Consider the following 19,255-nt stretch of genomic DNA (forward strand, 5'->3'; position numbering starts at 1 on the left):
GGGGATGGGGGAGAAGGGGGCACGAATGCGGGGTCCACCTACTCCGAACCCCCTGTCTCCCCCGAGCTACCACAGGGACAGTGCTCTTAGCTGAGATGGTTCGTCGGAGGGGAGAGGAAGGGGTGAGGGGGAGTGATCTGAGTTTGTTTGGCTGGAAGTTTTCTGGCTCTGACTCGGTCCCCTGATTCTGCCGTATTGACACGAATAGACGCCACCTCCAGGGGATCCCCCTCTCCCCAGTTCCCCCAGCTCCTTCTCCTCTTCCCTCTCCCCCCTCCGTCAATCTACGTACTCCTTCGCTGTCCGCTGCTCTGCAGTTTTTATTATTTCAAATTTTGTCAGAGAGCTGAGGTCGGATTACAGCGATCCCCTGGAAAGCTGTGGACCCCTTTGTCCGAATAGCGAACTTCAAGCAGTCCTTGAATAGAGCTGGCACGGCACAGTGCAGGCGTTGAGAAAGAAGCCAACCCCACCAGAATGGAAGGTCTCTCTGGAAGAGCAGGATCGTTGTCGGATTTTCCACTGTCTTCATCGCCAGGCATTCAGTCGTTCTTCAATAAATGTGTTTGAGGTCGATGAGCTTCTGTTCTTTCAAATCCGCAACAAAATTATCCGCTAAGTGACTGCAGCCGAAGTATCTACTCTGAAGTATCTACAGAGCCAGGCTTCTTAAATCACGATCCAGAAATCAGGTGAGTGTAAGAGAGGTGGGATGTTGGCTGACAAGAAAGGCCAGGAAAAGGCCAGGTGCTCACCTTGGGACATCCCCCGCTTAGCGAGAGCTTGAATCGCCATTCAAGATCCTCTGCAGCAGGAGGACTCTACGATTCTGTTACCAGGCAGTCTGACTCCAAGTTCAAGCTCCACACCATCCGTCTTGTCTTCTACTTCCACAAACATTTTACCACTAGGGACGGGAATGTGATCATTTGGGCACCTGAAAAGGAGAATTAAAGGAAAAGATTATGAAAAAAAGCAGTGAAATAACAGAAATAAAAATTTATGACCAATTCCCCCTACTTACCTTGAAAATACAGTTTAGATCCAAACTGCCGCCTTCCTCCAGTTTGACTCGTCAAAGTGTGTAGCAAGCAGGCCTTACAGGACACATGGAGTTAAGGGGACCCTTCAGCCTTCCCGCCCCAGCTTCCTTCACCATCTTCTGAACCTTAGGAATGCAAAGCAATCCTATCTCCAGGATAACGCCACTTCCTGCCATTTTTCTTGAAGTTACTTCCACATAACTTAGGATGAACTTCCTAAAGTAGTCCCTGATTGACTCCTCACTGTTCCCAGAAAATTATGTACTTGATATAGTGTCAAAATGTATCAGTTGAAACACATGAAAGAGGCTCCAGACTTTGTCCTTTAAATCCTTGACACCAACTAAAGAGTTAGCAAAGGCTAATTGTAGAGGCTAATAAGAATTTTCTGAGCCTTTTGAAAGAGGAGACTTCATTAGCAAGACTTCATTAGTTCAGTAGCAAGTGAGGATCCTGGGGTGGGTTGCCAAATATCTGATATGTTTTTAAACTTGTTTCAAAACAAGATCATTGCATATGTACAGTAACAGTATAGGGTATACAGTATATCATACAGTATATGATAAAGTGACATTTGGCATAGTGCTCTACATTCCTCTCCCCGTTGGCCAAGCAAATAAACAATAAATTCACTGAATAAATAAATCATTTAACAGCATGAACATATTCTTGGGAACTGGGTGAATCGGGAAAAGCAGAATGTTATAAAATGTATTCAAAAAAAATGTATTCAAATAATTCTGAGCAAGAGGCATCTATTCCATCTTTTTAAGCTATTGAAAAAGCTGTGACTTAAAGCTGTGACTTTATAAATAGGGCTTGGCAATTATTGTTTTACAATAGAAACAATGGCAATAGGAACTTTTTAAAAAAGTGAATGTGAACAGATGGAATCTAAAAATATTCTAGAAATATACTAGAAAATGAGACTTGCAGTTACTTGTAAAGAAAGAATTAAAACAATGGTTATATAATGCACTTGGTCCATCCATGCAATTCTTACAACAAAAGTTAGAAACGTGAACAGGTTATGGTATGAGTTTTTCCAGGTTATATAATGTTTTGATTGCTAAAGGGAAAATGGATGTCAAAGACTGTGTCCACAGAGAATAACAAGTTCAAAACTGAGAACACGTAAAGTGAAGCCAAGTAACAAAGGAGGCCAAAAGTGAACTTGGGAAAATCTTTTAATTTTGAGAACATGCAAGCTTGAGTGTTTCCAAAACAGTTAAGTGCCGGGAGAAAAACAGTACAAGTTAAACCCTAAAGTAATGGACACACTTAACATGAACCCCATGGATTCTTCCCATCTGAAAATGTTGCAACATAGTAAAGGTGTGACATCAGTTGATCCAAATAGTCTGATTTCACTTCACAGACTGCAAAAAACTATTCCACATATAAGAAAAATAGTAATATCTAGGAAAAGCTTGGGCGAGCTAGAAACATGAAGCTGAGTTCAGTTCAGTTTAGATTGAGATAATTAGCTGCGGTAAGCAAAGGAAGCATTTGGAATAAGTTTAAAATAGAGTATGCACAATATTTCAGCAAAACTGATCCAGTAATATTTAAATGTCTTTTGGCAAATGAGACAAATTAGTGCCTTGCATCATTAGTTTGTACATATCCTTATGCTTTCACTATCATAATTTTCTTTTGAGTGTCTGGTTAGTGAAGTTTGCAGGCTGAATAGCAATATTGTAGGAAGAACTGAAAGATGAGCCATTGTCTTCCTTCTTGTCTAGGTATCCTGCTGGCTGTAGCCAAGACCATGCCTGTCTTTTTTCTCTTAAGCTTTCTTTCAGACTGAACTTGAGAATATGAATGGCCAACTGAGAGATGAGGGGAGACAATACATAGACCTAGTTTGTCACTAAGCCAAGGGCTCTGGCTTGATTCAAAATATCTTTAAATAGTTGATATTTGGTTGGGTATTTTCAGCTTAAGAAATAGTTTTTCCTTTTCACTGTCAGGAATCATATTCTTGAAAGCAGATTAAAAAATTAACTTGCTGTATTCTTTGGGTCAATTTCTAGACCAGTAATGAAAAATAAAGTATGCCCATAGATGTTTTGAGTGAACAGAGGCAGGGTTCCAACCCAGTTCTGAGTCATCCTTACTTTCAGGGATGAATAGGGAATCGGATTAGTTACTTATTGTTAAGTCAAATGTTAAAAGACCTAATACTGAAATACTATATTCCAAGAATCACAAATGATGAATGGAGAGGTGAAAAATAAGGAAGAGATATTTTCCACTCCATGCGAAGATAATACCTTACACCAACTCATTTGTGACTTTTGTCATGGTGTCTCATGAATTTGATTAAGAATCATGAAATCAGGACACCTGAAGAAATTTTTTCAAAAATTAAATGTCATTTATTTCATATGTTTATATAGCATAATTCATACTTTTAACATGAGTAATTTTTTACATCTTCTATTATAAGAACTGGAAATCCCATCATTTATATTTTCTTTTCTCTTACTCTCTAGTCATTTATCATTAATTAATTTCATGGTCTATAATCAAATACGTTTTCCCAAATTTATGGATAGAGCCTGGTGGACTATATATAGTCCATGGGGCATAAGAGTCGGACATGACTTAGTGACTGAACAACAAAATAAAACTATATATTATTATTCTGATAGATAAGACAAAAATACCCAGCTGCTCTATATTTATCAGTATTAACGAAACTAAAATTCATTTTTGTTCTTGATAGTTTTGCAGTATAATCTAGGATCAGGATTGTATCTAGTAGCATAAATAAATATGTTCATAAAGCATAAGATAATATAAAGGTCAATGTAGGGAAAGAGAAAATTAGCCAAGATGGCAGAGGTCAGGCTTTCATTCTTGCCCCATGTTTCCTAAATGCATGGCTATGTAACAGCTGTAGCACTGCACACACACATCCCAATGTACCTGCTTGGCCACAGGCCACTTTTGTTCTATAAGCATATATAAGTTCCACCTGAAAAAGCCCTTGTGGCTACATTATTGCTGTGTCCTCTGGGTCAACCACAAAAGGAGAGAACACAGAGTGTCTGCTGCTATGGCCGGCGCACCCGCCATTAGAGAATAAACATGTCTGCAGTTCCTATGACTCCTTGAGTTTTCTTCCAGCTTCCCCTCTCCTGTCTTGCCTACCCTGGGTTCAGCAAACAGTGTGCACAGCGAGGAACAGCAAGACTGTCAACTTGAGACTAGTTAAAAATTCCAAACATGATAAAGCGAGAGATGCTTTAAAGTTGAATTTTTGAAAGTCCATTTAAAACAAGGCAGGTATTTTTAGTGGAGAAGGAAATGGTAACCCACTCAAGTGTTCTTGCCCGGAGAATCCCAGGGACGGGGGAGCCTGGTGGGCTGCCGTCTATGGGGTCGCACAGAGTCGGACATGACTGAAGTGACTTAGCAGCAGTGGCAGCAGTAGGTATTTTTAGAAGATATGTGGGTTACATACTATGCCAGATGAGAGACACTCTATGATATATTTTACTCATTGGTAAATAAAGAATTGGTTACACTCAGAGAACGGAGAGCTGTATAAGTCTTTACAATCCCTGTCTTTAGGAGTTATATGCTATTATCTTGCTTTTGGGCTACCTTTGGCAAAATAAAGAGGTAGAAGCAACATCATGACAGTACAGAATGCCATTTTTAAGAGGAATAAAGTGATATGAACAAAGCTATTATGCATTCCAAATACAGTAAAAGATTTATGGTAATTGGGCAGTCTCTGTGAGAATAACTTGTCAAACAAAGTGAAATGGAGAATTTGAAGAAAAGCAATCAATTTAGACAGTATATTAAAAAGCATAGACATTACTTTGCCAACAAAGGTCCATCTGGTCAAAGCTTTGGTTTTTCCAGTGGTCATGTATGGATGTAAGAGCTGGATTGTAAAGAAGGCTGAGCACCGAAGAATTGATGCGTTTGAACTGTGGTGTTGGAAGACTCTTGAGAGTCCCTTAAAATGCAAGGAGATCCAACCAGTCCATCCTAAAGGAAATCAGTCCTGAATATTCATTGGAAGGACTGATGCTGAGGCTGAAACTCCACTACTTTGGCCACTTGATGTGAAGGACTGACTCATTTGAAAAGACCCTGATGCTGGGAATGAATGAATGCAGGAGGAGAAGGGGATGACAGAGAATGAGATGGTTGGACAGCATTACCAACTCAACGGACATGAGTTTGAAAAAAGCTCTGGGATTTGGTGATGGACAGGGAAGCCTGGCATGCTACAGTCCATGGAGTTCACAAAGATTCAGACACTGACTCTGCAACTGAAATGAATCAATTAAAAATTTTGGCAACTTTCAATTTCCTTATAATCTGACCCTCTAAAGTCACTGAGACATTACTTAAAGTAACATTCAGTAGAGTTCAGTTCAGTCGCTCAGAGGTGTCCGACTCTTTGTGACCCATGAATTGCAGCATGCCAGGCCTCCCTGTCCATCACCAACTCCCGGAGTTCACTCAGATTCAAGTCCATCAAGTCAGTGATGCCATCCAGCCATCTCATCCTGTCATCCCCTTCTTCTCCTGCCCCCAATGCCTCCCAGCATCAAGTCTTTTTCAATGAGTCAACTCCTCGAATGAGGTGGCCAAAGTACTGGAGTTTCAGCTTTAGCATCATTCCTTCCAAAGAAATCCCAGGGCTGATCTCCTTCAGAATGGACTGGTTGGATCTCCTTGCAGTCCAAGGGACTCTCAAGAGTCTTCTCCAACACCACAGTTCAAAAGCATCAATTCTTCAGCGCTCAGCCTTCTTCACAGTCCAACTCTCACATCCATACATGACCACAGGAAAAACCATAGCCTTGGCTAGACGGACCTTAGTTGGCAAAGTAATGTCTCTGCTTTTGAAATGCTGTCTAGGTTGGTCGTAACTTTTCTTCCAAGCAGTAAGCGTCTTTTAATTTCATGGCTGCAGTCACCATCTGCAGTGATTTTGGAGCCCCCCCAAAAAAGTCTGACACTGTTTCCACTGTTTCCTCATCTATTTCCCATGAAGTGATGGAACCGGATCCCATGATCTTAATTTTCTGAATGTTGAGCTTTAAGACAACTTTTTCACTCTCCTTTTTCACTTTCATCAAGAGGCTTTTGAGTTCCTCTTCACTTTCTGCCATAAGGGTGGTGTCATCTGCATATCTGAGGTTATTGATATTTCTCCCGGCAATCTTGATTCCAGATAGTGTTTCTTTCAGCCCAGCGTTTCTCATGATGGACTCTGCATATAAGTTAAATAAGCAGGGTGACAGTATACAGCCTTGACGTACTCCTTTTCCTACTTGGAACCAGTCTGTTGTTCCATGTCCAGTTCTAACTGTTGCTTCCTGGCCTGCATACATATTTCTCAAGAGGCAGGTCAGGTGATCTGGTATTCCCATCTCTTTCAGAATTTTCCATAGTTTATTGTGATACACACAGTCAATGGCTTTGGCATAGTCAATAAAGCAGAAATAGATGTTTTTCTGGAACTCTATTGCTTTTCCCATGATCCAGCGGATGTTGGCAATTTGATCACTGGCTCCTCTGCCTTTTCTAAAATCAGCTTGAACATCAGGAAGTTCACAGGTCACGTATTGCTGAAGCCTGGCTTGGAGAATTTTGAGCATTACTTTACTAGCATGTGAGATGAGTGCAATTGTGCGGTAGATTGAGCATTCTTTGGCATTGCCTTTCTTTGGGATTGGAATGAAAACAGACCTTTTCCAGTCCTGTGGCCACTGCTGAGTTTTCCAAATTTGCTGGCATATTGAGTGTGGCACTTTCACAGCATCATCTTTCATGATTTGAAATAGCTCAACTGGAATGCCATCACCTCCACTAGCTTTGTTCGTAGTGATGCTTTCTAAGGCCCACTTGACTTCACATTCCAAGATGTCTGGCTCTAGATTAGTGATCACACCATCGTGATTATCCGGGTTGTGAAGATCTTTTTTGCACAGTTCTTCTGTGTATTCTTGCCACCTCTTCTTAATATCTCCTGCTTCTGTTAGGTCCATACCATTTCTGTCCTTTATTGAGCCCATCTTTGAATGAAAAGTTCCCTTGGTATCTCTAATTTTCTGAAGAGATCTCTAGTCTTTCCCATTCTGTTCTTTTCCTCTATTTCTTTGCATTGATCGCTGAAGAAAGCTTTCTTATCTCTTCTTGCTATTCTTTGGGATTCTGGATTCAGATGTTTATATCTTTCCTTTTCTCCTTTGCTTTTCACTTCTCTTCTCTTCACAGCTATTTGTGAGGCCTCCCCAGACAGCCATTTTGCTTTTTTGCATTTCTTTTCCATGGGGATGGTCTTGATCCCTGTCCCCTGTACAATGTCATGAACCTTATTCCATAGTTCATCAGGCACTCTATCTATCAGATCTAGGCCCTTAAGTCTATTTCTCACTTCCACTGTATAATCATAAGGGATTTGATTTAGGTCATACCTGAATGCTCTAGCGGTTTTCCCTACTTTCTTCAATTTGAGTCTGAATTTGGTAATAAGGAGTTCATGATCTGAGCCACAGTCAGCTCCTGGTCTTGTTTTTGTTGACTGTATAAACCTTCTCCATCTTTGGCTGCAAAGAATATAATCAGTCTGATTTCAGTGTTGACCATCTGGTGATGTCCATGTGTAGAGTCTTCTCTTGTGTTGTTGGAAGAGGGTGTTTGCTATGACCAGTGCATTTTCTTGGCAAAACTCTATTAGTCTTTGCCCTGCTTCATCCTGCATTCCAAAGCCAAATTTGCCTGTTACTCCAGGTGTTTTTCGTACTTCTGCATTCCAGTCCCCTATAATGAAAAGGATATCTTTTTTAGGTGTTAGTTCTAAAAGGTCTTATAGGTCTTCATAGAACCATTCAACTTTAGCTTCTTCAGCGTTACTGGTTGGGGCATATACTTGAATTACTGTGATATTGAATGGTTTACCTTGGAGATGAACAGAGATCATTCTGTCATTTTTGAGATTGCATCCAAGTACTGCATTTCAGACTCTTTTGTTGACCATGATGGGTACTCCATTTCTTCTGAGGGATTCCTGCCCACAGTAGTAGATATAATGGTCATCTGAGTTAAATTCACCCATTCCAGTCCATTTTAGTTCACTGATTCCTAGAATGTTGACGTTCACTCTTGCCATCTCTTGTTTGACCACTTCCAATTTGCCTTGATGCATGGAACTGACATTCCAGGTTCCTAGGCAATATTGCTCTTTACAGCATCGGACCTTGCTTCTATCACCAGTCACATCCACAACTGGGTATTGTTTTTGCTTTGGCTCCATCCCTTCATTTTTTCTAGAGTTATTTCTCCACTGACCTCCAGTAGCATATTGAGCACCTACTGACCTGGGGAGTTCCTCTTTTGGTATCCTATCATTTTGCCTTTTCATACTGTTCATGGGGTTCTCAAGGCAAGAATACTGAAGTGGTTTGCCATTCCCTTCTCCAGTGGACCACACTCTGTCAGACCTCTCCACCATGACCTGCCCATCTGGGTTGCCCCGCGGGCATGGCTTAGTTTCATTAAGTTAGACAAGGCTGTGGTCCTAGTGTGATTAGACTGACTAGTTTCCTGTGAGTATGGTTTCAGTGTGTCTGCCCTCTGATGCCCTCTTGCAGCACCTACCATCTTACTTGGGTTTCTCTTACCTTGGATGAGGGGTATCTCCTCACCACCGCCCTTCCTGACCTTCAACGTGGGATGGCTCCTCTAGGCCCTCCTGCACCCTGTTTAAGAGAGGTCAGTTGTGAGAGATTGCTCTTAAATAAGATAGTAATGGTACCTTTTTATAATGTTCATGGGGTTCTCAAGGCAAGAATACTGAAGAGGTTTGCCATTCCTTTCTCCACTGGACCATGTTTTGTCAGCTGCGAAATTAAAGACATTTGCTCCTTGAAAAGAAAAGCTATGAGGGACCTAGACAGCATATTAAAAAGCAGAGACATTACTTTGCCAGCAAAGGTATGTCTAGTCAAAACTATAGTTTTTCTAGTAGTCATGTATGGATGTGACAGTTGAACCATAAAGAAATCTGAGTGCCAAATAATTGATGCTTTTGAACTGTGGTGGTGGAGAATACTCTTGACAGTCCCTTGGACAGCAAGGAGATCAAATCAGTCCATCCTAAAGGAAATCCATCCTGAATATTGTTTGGAAGGACTGATACTGAAGTTGAAGCACCAATATTTTGGCCACCTGCTGCCAAGAACTGACTTATTTGAAAAGACACTGATGTTGGGAATGATTGAAGGCAGGAGGAGAAGGGGTGACAGAGGATGATATGGTTGGATGGCATCACCGACTGGATGAATATGAGTTAGAGCAAGCTCCGGGAGTTTGCTCAAGGACAGGGAGGGCTGACGTGCTGCAGTGCATGGGGTCACAAAGAGTCAGACATGACTGAGAGACTGAACTGAACTGAATGTTACCTTAAGTGAGAGATGGTTTGTATAGGAAAATATATTAAATCCTTTATTTGATTTACCTTGATTTTCTGTGCTGTATCTCTGTGGATCATAGTTGCTGATAAAGAGGGAAGTTATTAAAAACAACTATAAGAGCTGGTATGTAATAACTCTACTATGTGAAGGCAGTCCTTACATGCACACTCTCAGTCAATTCTCTCAATGACCATTTTGGGTAGATACTATTATTACTCCTACAATTTACCCAAGTTTACAAAAAAAGTGGCAGAACAGGGATTAAACCAAAATCTGCCTCATTAAAGAACGTTCACTCTTAAACATTACACTGTAACAACATTTTTTTTCACACCTTGACTGCTGAGTTATTTTAGAATAAAATGTGCATATCAAATCTCATTGCAAATTGAAACGATAAATATGTATATTTGAATACCACTCTTTAAAGGTTACAACTTTTTTGCTGTCCTTTAAGGAGAGAACATCTACGTTCATACTTATTAGACATCTTGGAGTAATTAATGAATGAGACTATGTTATTAATTGTTATGCATAATGCTAACGTGGTTATATTTTAGATCAGTTTGTCCCATATAATTGGTCTAAAATTGTCTCAAAGGCAAAGGAGAAAAGGAAAGATAAACTTATCTGAATGCAGAATTTCAAAGAATAGCAAGGAGAGATAAGAAAGACTTCCTAAAGAACAATTCAAAGAAATAGAGGAAAGTAACAGAATAGGAAAGACTAGAGATATCTTCAAGAAAATTAGAGATACTAAGGGAACATTTCATGCCAAGATGAGCACAATAAAGGACAGAAACAGTATTAACCTAACAGGAGCTGAAGATATTAAGAAGAGGTGGCAAGAATACACAGAAGAACTATACAAAAAGATCTCAATGACTCAGGTAACCACAATTGTCTGATCACTCACCTAGAGCCAGGCATCCTGGAGTTTAAAGTCAATGGGCTTTAGGAAGCATAACTATGAACAATGCTAGTGGAGGTGATGGAATTCCAGTTGAGCTATTTCAAATCCTAAAAGATGATACTGTGAAAGTGCTGCACTCAGTATGTCAGAAAATTTGGAAAACTCAGCAGTGGCTACAGGACTGGAAAAGGTCAGTTTTCATTCCAATCCCAAAGAAAGGCAATGCCAAAGTATGTTCAAACTATCATACAATTGTACTTATTTCACAAGCTAGCAATGTAGTGCTCACAATTCTTCAAGCTAGACTTGAATAGTACATGAACTGAGAACTGCCAGATATACAACCTGGATTTAGAAAAGGCAGAGGAACCAGAGATCAAATTGCCAACATCCATTGGATCATAGAAAAATCAAGAGAATTCCAGAAAACCATCTACTTCTGCTTCATTGACTATCCTAAAGCCTATGTGTAGATCACAACAATCTGTAGAAAATTCTTAAAGAGAAGGGAATACCAGATCACCTTACCTGCCTCCTGAGAAACCTGTATGCAGGTCAAGAAGCAACAGTTAGAAAAGGACATGAAACTACAGACTGGTTCCAAATTGGGAAAGGAGTACGTCAAGGCTGTATATTGTCACCCTGTTTATTTAACTTTTTTGCAGAATACATCATGTGAAATGCTGGACTGGATGAGGCACAAGCTGGAAACAAGATTTCCAGGAGAAATGTCAATAACCTCAGATATGCAGATGACACAACCCTTATGGCAGAAAGCAAAGAGGAACTAAAGAGCCTCTTGATGAAAGTGAATGAGGAGAATGAAAAAGCTAGTTTAAAACTCAGCATTCAAAAAGTGAGCATCAATACATCTAGTCCCATCACTTCATGGCAAATAGAAGGGGAAACAATGGAAACAATGACAGACTTTATTTTCTTAGGCCCCAAAACCACCGCAGACGGTGACTGCAGCCATGAAATTACAAAATGCCTGCTCTTTGGAAAAAAAGCTATGACCAACCTAGACTGCATATTAAAAAGCAGAGACATTACTTTCCAACAAAAGTCTATATAGTCAAAGTGAAAGTGAAAGTCACTCAGTCATGTTTGACTCTTTGCAACCCCATGGTCTATACAGTCCATGGATTTCTCCAAGCCAGAATACTGGAGTGGGTAGCCTTTCCCTTCTCCAAGGGATCTTTCCAACCCAGGGATCAAACCCAGGTCTCCCACATAGAAGGTGGATTCTTTACCAGCTGAGTCAAGAGGGAAGCCCAAGATTCCTGACCCAGGAATCAAACCAGGGTCTCCTGCAATGCAGGCAGATTCTATACCAACCGAGCTAGGAGGGAAGCCCCTGTATAGTCAAAGCTATGTTTTTGCTGGTAGTCCTGTATGGATGTAAGATTTGAACTATACAGAAGACTGAATGCCAAAGGATTGATGCTTTTGAACTGTGATGTTGGAGAAGACTCTTGAGAGTACTTTGGACTGCAAGGTGATAAAGCCAGTCAAGTCTAAAGGAGATAAATCCTGAATATTCATTGGAAGGACTGATGGTGAATCTTAATATTTTGGCCACCTGATGTGAAGAGCTGACTCATTTGAAAAGACCCTGATGTTGGGAAAGATTGAAGGCAGAAGGAAAAGGGGACAGCAGAGGATGAGATGGTTGGATGGCATCACCAACTCAGTGGACATGGGTTTAGGTGAACTCTGAGAGTTGGTGATAGACAGGGAGGCCTGGCATGCTGAGGCTGACGGGGTTGCAAAGAGCTGGACACAGCCAAGTGACTGAACTGAACTGAACTGAAGAGGAGAAGGGGATGAAAAAGGATGAGACGGTTGGATTACATCACCAATTCAATGAAGACGAGTTTGAGCAAGCTCCGTGAGATGATGAAGGAGAGGGAAGCCTGGCATGCTGCAGTCCAAGGGGTCACAAATAGACACCACTGAGCAACTGAACGACAACATCAATACTAATGTGGTTATATTTGAAATCACTTTGTCCCATATAACTGGTCTCAAATACCTGGGAGTTTTCTATATAATAATCCAATTGTCTCAGTTCTTTAAACCCTGGCTTAATTAATCAGTCACTATATATATTGATTCAACTATTATTTTCCGTTTAGTTTTTCACTGAAAATTTTCTGTAACTTAGTATCTTCTAATTGTTTCTCCACAAAGTCATAAGCTTTTGAGATATGGTAAGTTCAATTATTTAAATTTGTTGCTTAGTGAATGCCAGCAAATTATTTTGTTGAATTAAGTCTTTGGTTTTTACCACTTGTTATAATATAGGAAACCTGGCAGGCAGCAGTCCATGGGATCACCAATAATTGGAGGTGACTGAGCATGCACACACACTTGTTATAATGATACCAGAGCTATAGCTTAAAACTAATATTAGTAAGTATAGTTTGAAGACAGCACTAAGGAAATGTTAGATGTCACTAATTATATTTACCCTCAGTTACAATTATTCCCCTTTATCTGAGATTTTGGTTTGTATGGTTTCAGTTTCCATAGTCAACTTCATTTTGAAAATATTCAATGGAAGATTCCAGAAATAAACAGTAATTCGTAGATTACAAATTGCACAACATTCTGAGTAGTGCCATTATACTCAATCCTACCCAGGATCCACAACCATCAACATGATCACGGCTTGATAACTTAAAATTACTGGAAACAGATCATCCTCCATCTGAGGTACCATCAGAAGGTCAATATCAGCCTAATGCTGTCACAATTCCTATGTCATTCACCTCACTGCATCACATCATGTAGTCATGTAATTTTATCACATCATCACAAAAAGAAAGATGAGTGCAAGATATTTTGAGAGACAACATTCACATAACTTTCATTTTAGTTTATTTATTTTATTTATTTTTTATTTATTTTTTATTTTATTATTTATTTAGTTTATTATTATAATATACTGTCATAGTTGTCCTATTTTAAGTTATTGTTGGTAATTTCTTACTGTGCCTAACTTATAAATTCAACCTTATAATAGATATGTATGTATAGAAAATCAAGATTGCCAAGAGAAATATCAATAACCTCAGATATGCAGATGACACCACCCTTATGGCAGAAAGTGAAGAAGAACTAAAGAGCCTCTTGATGAAGGTGAAAGAAGAGAGTGAAAAAGTTGGTTTAAACCTCAACATTCAGAAAACTAAGATCATAGCATCCGGTGCCATCACTAAATGGCAAATAGATGGGAAAACAGTGGAAAGAGTGTCAGACTTTATTTTGGGGGGCTCCAAAGTCACTGCAGATGGTAACTGCAGCCATGAAATTAAAAGACACTTGCTCCTCGGAAGAAAAGTTATGACCAACCTAGACAAGCATATTATAAAGCAGAGACAATACTTTGCCAACAAAGGTCATCTAGTGAAGGCTGTGGTTTTTCCAGCAGTCATGTATGGATGTGAGAGTTGGACTGTAAAGAAGGCTGAGCGCTGAAGAATTGATGGTTTTGAACTGTGGTGTTGGAGAAGACTCTTGAGAGTCCCTTGGACTGCAAGGAGATCCAACCAGTCCATGCTAAAAGAGATCGGTCCTGAGTGTTCATTGGAAAGACTGATGCTGAAGCTGAAACTCCAATACTTTGGCTACGTCATGCGAAGACTTGACTTATTGGAAAAGACTCTGATGCTGGGAGGGATTGGGGGCAGGAGGAGAAGGGGACGACAGAGGATGAGATGGCTGGATGGCATCACTGACTTGATGGACGTGGGTCTGAGTGAACTCCAGGAGATGGTGATGGACAGGGAGGCCTGGCGTGCTGCAATTCATGGGGTCGCAAAGAGTCAGACATGACAACGACTGAACTGAACTGAACTGAAAGACCTTTAAGCTAAGTATGTCAAGGCTATAGATTGTCACCCTGCTTATTTAACTTCTATGCAGAATACATCATGCGAAACACTGGGCTGGAAGAAGCACAAGCTGGAATCAAGATTCCTGGGACAAATATCAATAACCTCAGATATGCAGATGACACCACCCTTATGGCGGAAAGTGAAGAGGAACTAAAAAGCCTCTTGATGAAAGTGAAAGAGGAGAGTGAAAAAGTTGGCTTATAGCTCAACATTCAGAAAACTAAGATCACGGCATTAGGTCCCATCACTTCATGGCAAATAGATGGGGAAACAGTGGCTGACTTTATTTTTTTGGGCTCCAAGATCACTGCAGATGGTGATTGCAGCCATGAAATTAAAAGATGCTTACTCCTTGGAAGGAAAGTTATGACCAACCTAGATAGCATATTGAAAAGCAGAGATATTACTTTGCCAACAAAGGTCCATCTAGTCAAAGCTATGGTTTTTCCAGTGGTCATGTATAGATGTGAGAGCTGGACTATAAATACAGCTGAGTGCTGAAGAATTGATGCTTTTAAACTGTGGTGTTAGAGAAGATTCTTGAGAGTCCCCTGGACTGCAAGGAGATCCAACCAGTCCATCCTGAAGGAGATCAGTCCTGGGTGCTCATTGGAAGGACTGATGTTGAATCTGAAACTCCAATATTTTGGCCACCTAATGCAAAGAGCTGACTCATTTGAAAAGACCCTGATGCTGGGAAAGATTCAAGGCAGGAGAATGGGACGATAGAGGATGAGATAGTTGGATGATATCACTGACTCAATGGACATGGGTTTGGGTGGACTTGGGAAGTTGGTGATGGACAGGGAGGACTGGCATGCTGCGGTTCATGGGGTCGCAAAGAGTTGGATACAACTGAGCGACTGAACTGAACTGACAGGCCCTTCCTTTATCAAAAATTCTCTACAGCATCATATAACAACATAAATACTGCCATATACCTCATTATCCTTAACAGAAGATTATTTTCATTTTCAAATTCCTATGTAACCCATTGGTGCTTTCCAAACTACTGCTCGTTTTATTTCTGTCAGTTGCACAGCTTAAAAAAGTTAATAGTGTATATTAAAAAGATGTAAAAATGTTTTAAAGAAGGAAGCAATAGTGTTTCTTAAACAAATGAAAAAAATCAACCCAGAATTCATGATACAGCAGAAAATAGAATTTTAAATGTCTATCAGATGTAAGAAGTAGAATGAAGAAAATCACAGAGGATAATGTATTTGGGTATAATTGAAGAAATTATACAATGAGAAGGCTAGCCATGTAAGAAGGTTTTTTTTTTTTTTTTTTTTTACTAAATAGCTTAAAATATATTTTTGAAGGAAAGCTAAACAGAAATGATTTCAAATTTTAATTTTAAATTTGTAAAGTATCAATCATGACAAAGAACTTGGTAAAATATTTTAATAAAGTCATTTTCTAACATTATTGACATGTGTAGCTCATTTAATTTTTATGTTAAAACTGAATAATTTTTCAGGAGATGCACAATAGTTAGTTGAAACAGAAAATAATTTGTAGATAAATATTTGGGGTAAAGTAGTAAAATTCAATATCTCAAGTTATGTTTTTAAAACTTTCATTTTATTTATTTATCTATTTTTTGTCTTCACTGGGGCTTTCTCTAGTTGCAGCAAGCAGGGGCCACTATTGTTTTAGCACACAGGATTCTCATTATGGTGGCTTATTTCATTATGGAGCATAGACTCTAGGCATGTAGGCTTCAGTAGTTGTGGCAAAAGGGTTCAGTAGTTGCAGCTCATGGTCTAGAATGTGGGCTCAGTAGCTGTGGAACACAGGTTTAGTTGTTTCACGACATGTGGAAGCTTCCTGGGCCAAAGACTGAGCTCATGTCACCTACATTGGTAGGTGGACTTCTAGTTGCTGTTCCACCTAGGAAGCCCTCAGGTAATTTTTTAATAAGGATCTTGCTAATTTTCATTGAAATAGTTAACCTCATTATACTCCAGAAGAACAATTTGGACTTATTACAAATAAATTAATAAAAAGTTAATGGTGCTAATGGTAAAGAACCCTCCCACCAATGCAGGAGATGTAAGAGATGCAGGTTTGATTATTCAGTTGGGAAGGTCCCCTGGAGGAGGGCACAGCAACCCACTCCAGTATTCTTGCCTCGAGAATCCCATGACAGAAGGAGCCTGACGGGCTACAGTCCATAGGGTCTCAGAGAGTCAGACACAATTGAAGTGACTTAGCACACACATGTACACTCTGCATATAAGTTTAAAAAGCAAGGTGACAATATACAGCCTTGATGTAAGAGTGAAGGCTAGTGGAAATAATGCCTAGATTTATCTTTAACATGTGTTAACTTGTATGTTGTTGTTTGGTTTTAGTCACTAAGTTTTGTCTGACTTTTTTGCAAATCCCTGGACTGTAGCCCACCAGGCTCCTTTGTCCATGGTATTTCTCAGGCAAGAATACTGCAGTGGGCTGGCATCTGCTTCTCTAGCGACTCTTCCTGACCCAGAAATTGAACCCACATCTCCTGCATTGCAGGCAGACCCTTTACTGCTGTCACTAAGGAAGCTCACAATGAGAAATTTAGTACTAAAAAAATAGATAACTCATGGGAACCTACTGTATAGCACAGAGAACTCTACTCAGTGCTCTGTGGTGACCTAAATGGGAAGGAAATTCAAACAAGAGGGGATACGTGTATATGCATAGCCGATTCACGTTGCTGTGCAGCAGAAACTAACACATTATGAAGCAAGTAGACTCCAATAAAAATTTAAAAAAGATTAATGGTGAATAAGAATACATTGTTTAGAAATAATTGTTTCAAAGTCAACAAAAGTCTTTACAACAAAAAATGCGTAATTTTTTGTTTTGACAGAGGGAAGATAGATCAAAATAGATAAGAAAACACTTTCACTTTAATTGCTTTTTTCTTTTACTTCAAATTTGTACTTAATGACTTTCTCCTCCTGGACGGAAGGAACACCTGGATATTCCAGGAGAAGTTTATAATTTTCCAAATCATTTTCTAGAAAAAATGCATCACTTTCAAATTCTTGCATAATTATTGCCACAAATAATCTAAGATGGCCTGGCTTGTTCAAGGCTTCCTTAATAGAACTGCTTCCTGCTATTCAAACCATATCTAGTTTATTTGTTAATGCTGGTTGCATGATAAGTTCTAAAGCATCATCCAGACTTTTGGCAAGAAAATGAGCTCCCTGGGGAGGTTCCTTGAGTTCTCTATTGAGAATTATATTAATTCTTTCTTTTAAAGATCGATTCTTTTCTGGAGTGTTGAACCATGTCTTCCTACCCAGAATCACCAAATTCTGTTTATCTTCTACTGACAGGGAATGCTTGAATTCATACCTGAGCAGGAGCTAAGGCAGGTCTCCATTCTTGCTGATGCCCCATGCTATGGAACAGAGTGATGATGCAGTTTAGCAGATGAACCATCTTTATTTTTAAAATATGTTAACTTGTATGTAGAAAGCATTAAATCAATTAAAATGTTAGATTTTCTAAATCTGACTTTAAGTCATTAATCATTATTTTCTTTCCACTTAGTATGAAATTTTAAAACTAATGAATCCTTAGATAAAAACCATTGGTGTTTGCTACTTACAAAAAGTGTTGCTCCAATTTCCATCAAAAATGTTCTTTATCTTCCTGCCTACATATAAATGTGTGTGTGTGTGTGTGTGTGTGTGTGTGTATTTGAAGCTTAGAATGAATTATTTTTACTTTTTTTTTGAAATCTGTATTGTATTTATATTTGCCTACACCAAATGATAGTCTGGGTAAATATGAAAAAAGAGGTTGAATTAATGGAAAAAACCTCTAACATTCTTATTTTTAGGGGAAAAGGTGAACAAAATTCATGCTACTAATACGGATGATTTAATAGTCTTAATTTCAAACTAGATGATTCTTCTTACTGGTTGCATGTTAACTATAAACTACTTAAAGTACTAAAAATTAATTATTCCCATTGAGACTTCTATGGTTATCTCTGTCAATATTGCTGCTGCTGCTGCTGCTGCTGCTGCTAAGTCGCTTCAGTTGTGTCCAACTCTGTGCGACCGCATAGACGGCAGCGCACCAGCCTCCGCCGTCCCTGGGATTCTCCAGGCAAGAACACTGGAGTGGGTTGCTATTTCCTTCTCCAATGCATGAAAGTGAAAAGTGAAAGTGAAGCCACTCAGTTGTGTCGGACTCTTAGCGACCCCATGGACTGCAGCCTACCAGGCTTCTCAATCCATGGGTTTTTCCAGGCAAGAGTACTGGAGTGGGGTGCCATTGCCTTCTCCACTGTCATTATTGAGATACCTTAAAAAGTCTCAAAGGAAAAAAAGGCTCCAAAATCACTGCAGATGGTAGCTGCAGCCATGAAATTAAAAGACACTTGCTCCTTGGAAGAAAATCTATGACAAATCTAGATAGCATATTAAAAAGCAGAGACATTGCTTTGTCGACAAAGGTCCATATAGTCATAACTATGGTTTTTCTAGTAGTCATGTATGGATGTGAGAGTTGGACCATAAAGAAAGCTTAGAGCTAAAGAATTGATGATTTTGAATTGTGGTGTCAGAAAAGACTCTTGAGAGTCCCTTAGACTGAAAGATCAAACCAGTCAATCCTAAAGGAAATCAGCCCTGAATATTCGTTGGAAGGACTGATACTGAAGCTGAAGCTCCAATACTTTGGTCTCTAAAGAGATTGGTATCTAAAGAACTATGCTTGCTTTATTTTGGTCCAAGTTATTTAGAGCTTATTATTTTCTCATTTATAAACTTATGCGGAATGCCCACCACATTGCTTGGCACATAGTAGACATTAAATAAATGCTTAACTCCTTTTTAAGAAGTGTTTTTAAAAGCTTTGAGATATGAATTTGCTTAATTAGAATGCATTTCAGAAAAGGGGAAAAATAAACTAAGTTAGCAACTCTTTGGT

The 19,255-nt window shown here is 39.4% G+C and overlaps 1 pseudogene; it reads right to left on the reverse strand.

Annotated features, from left to right (window-relative positions):
• Window positions 1-17,214: 17,214 nt before the first annotated feature.
• Window positions 17,215-17,755, reverse strand: LOC128048593 (dihydrofolate reductase-like; annotated as a pseudogene).
• Window positions 17,756-19,255: the final 1,500 nt, after the last annotated feature.

Source organism: Budorcas taxicolor, chromosome 5 (assembly GCF_023091745.1).
Source record: "Budorcas taxicolor isolate Tak-1 chromosome 5, Takin1.1, whole genome shotgun sequence".
NCBI classification, from domain to species: Eukaryota; Metazoa; Chordata; class Mammalia; order Artiodactyla; family Bovidae; genus Budorcas; species Budorcas taxicolor.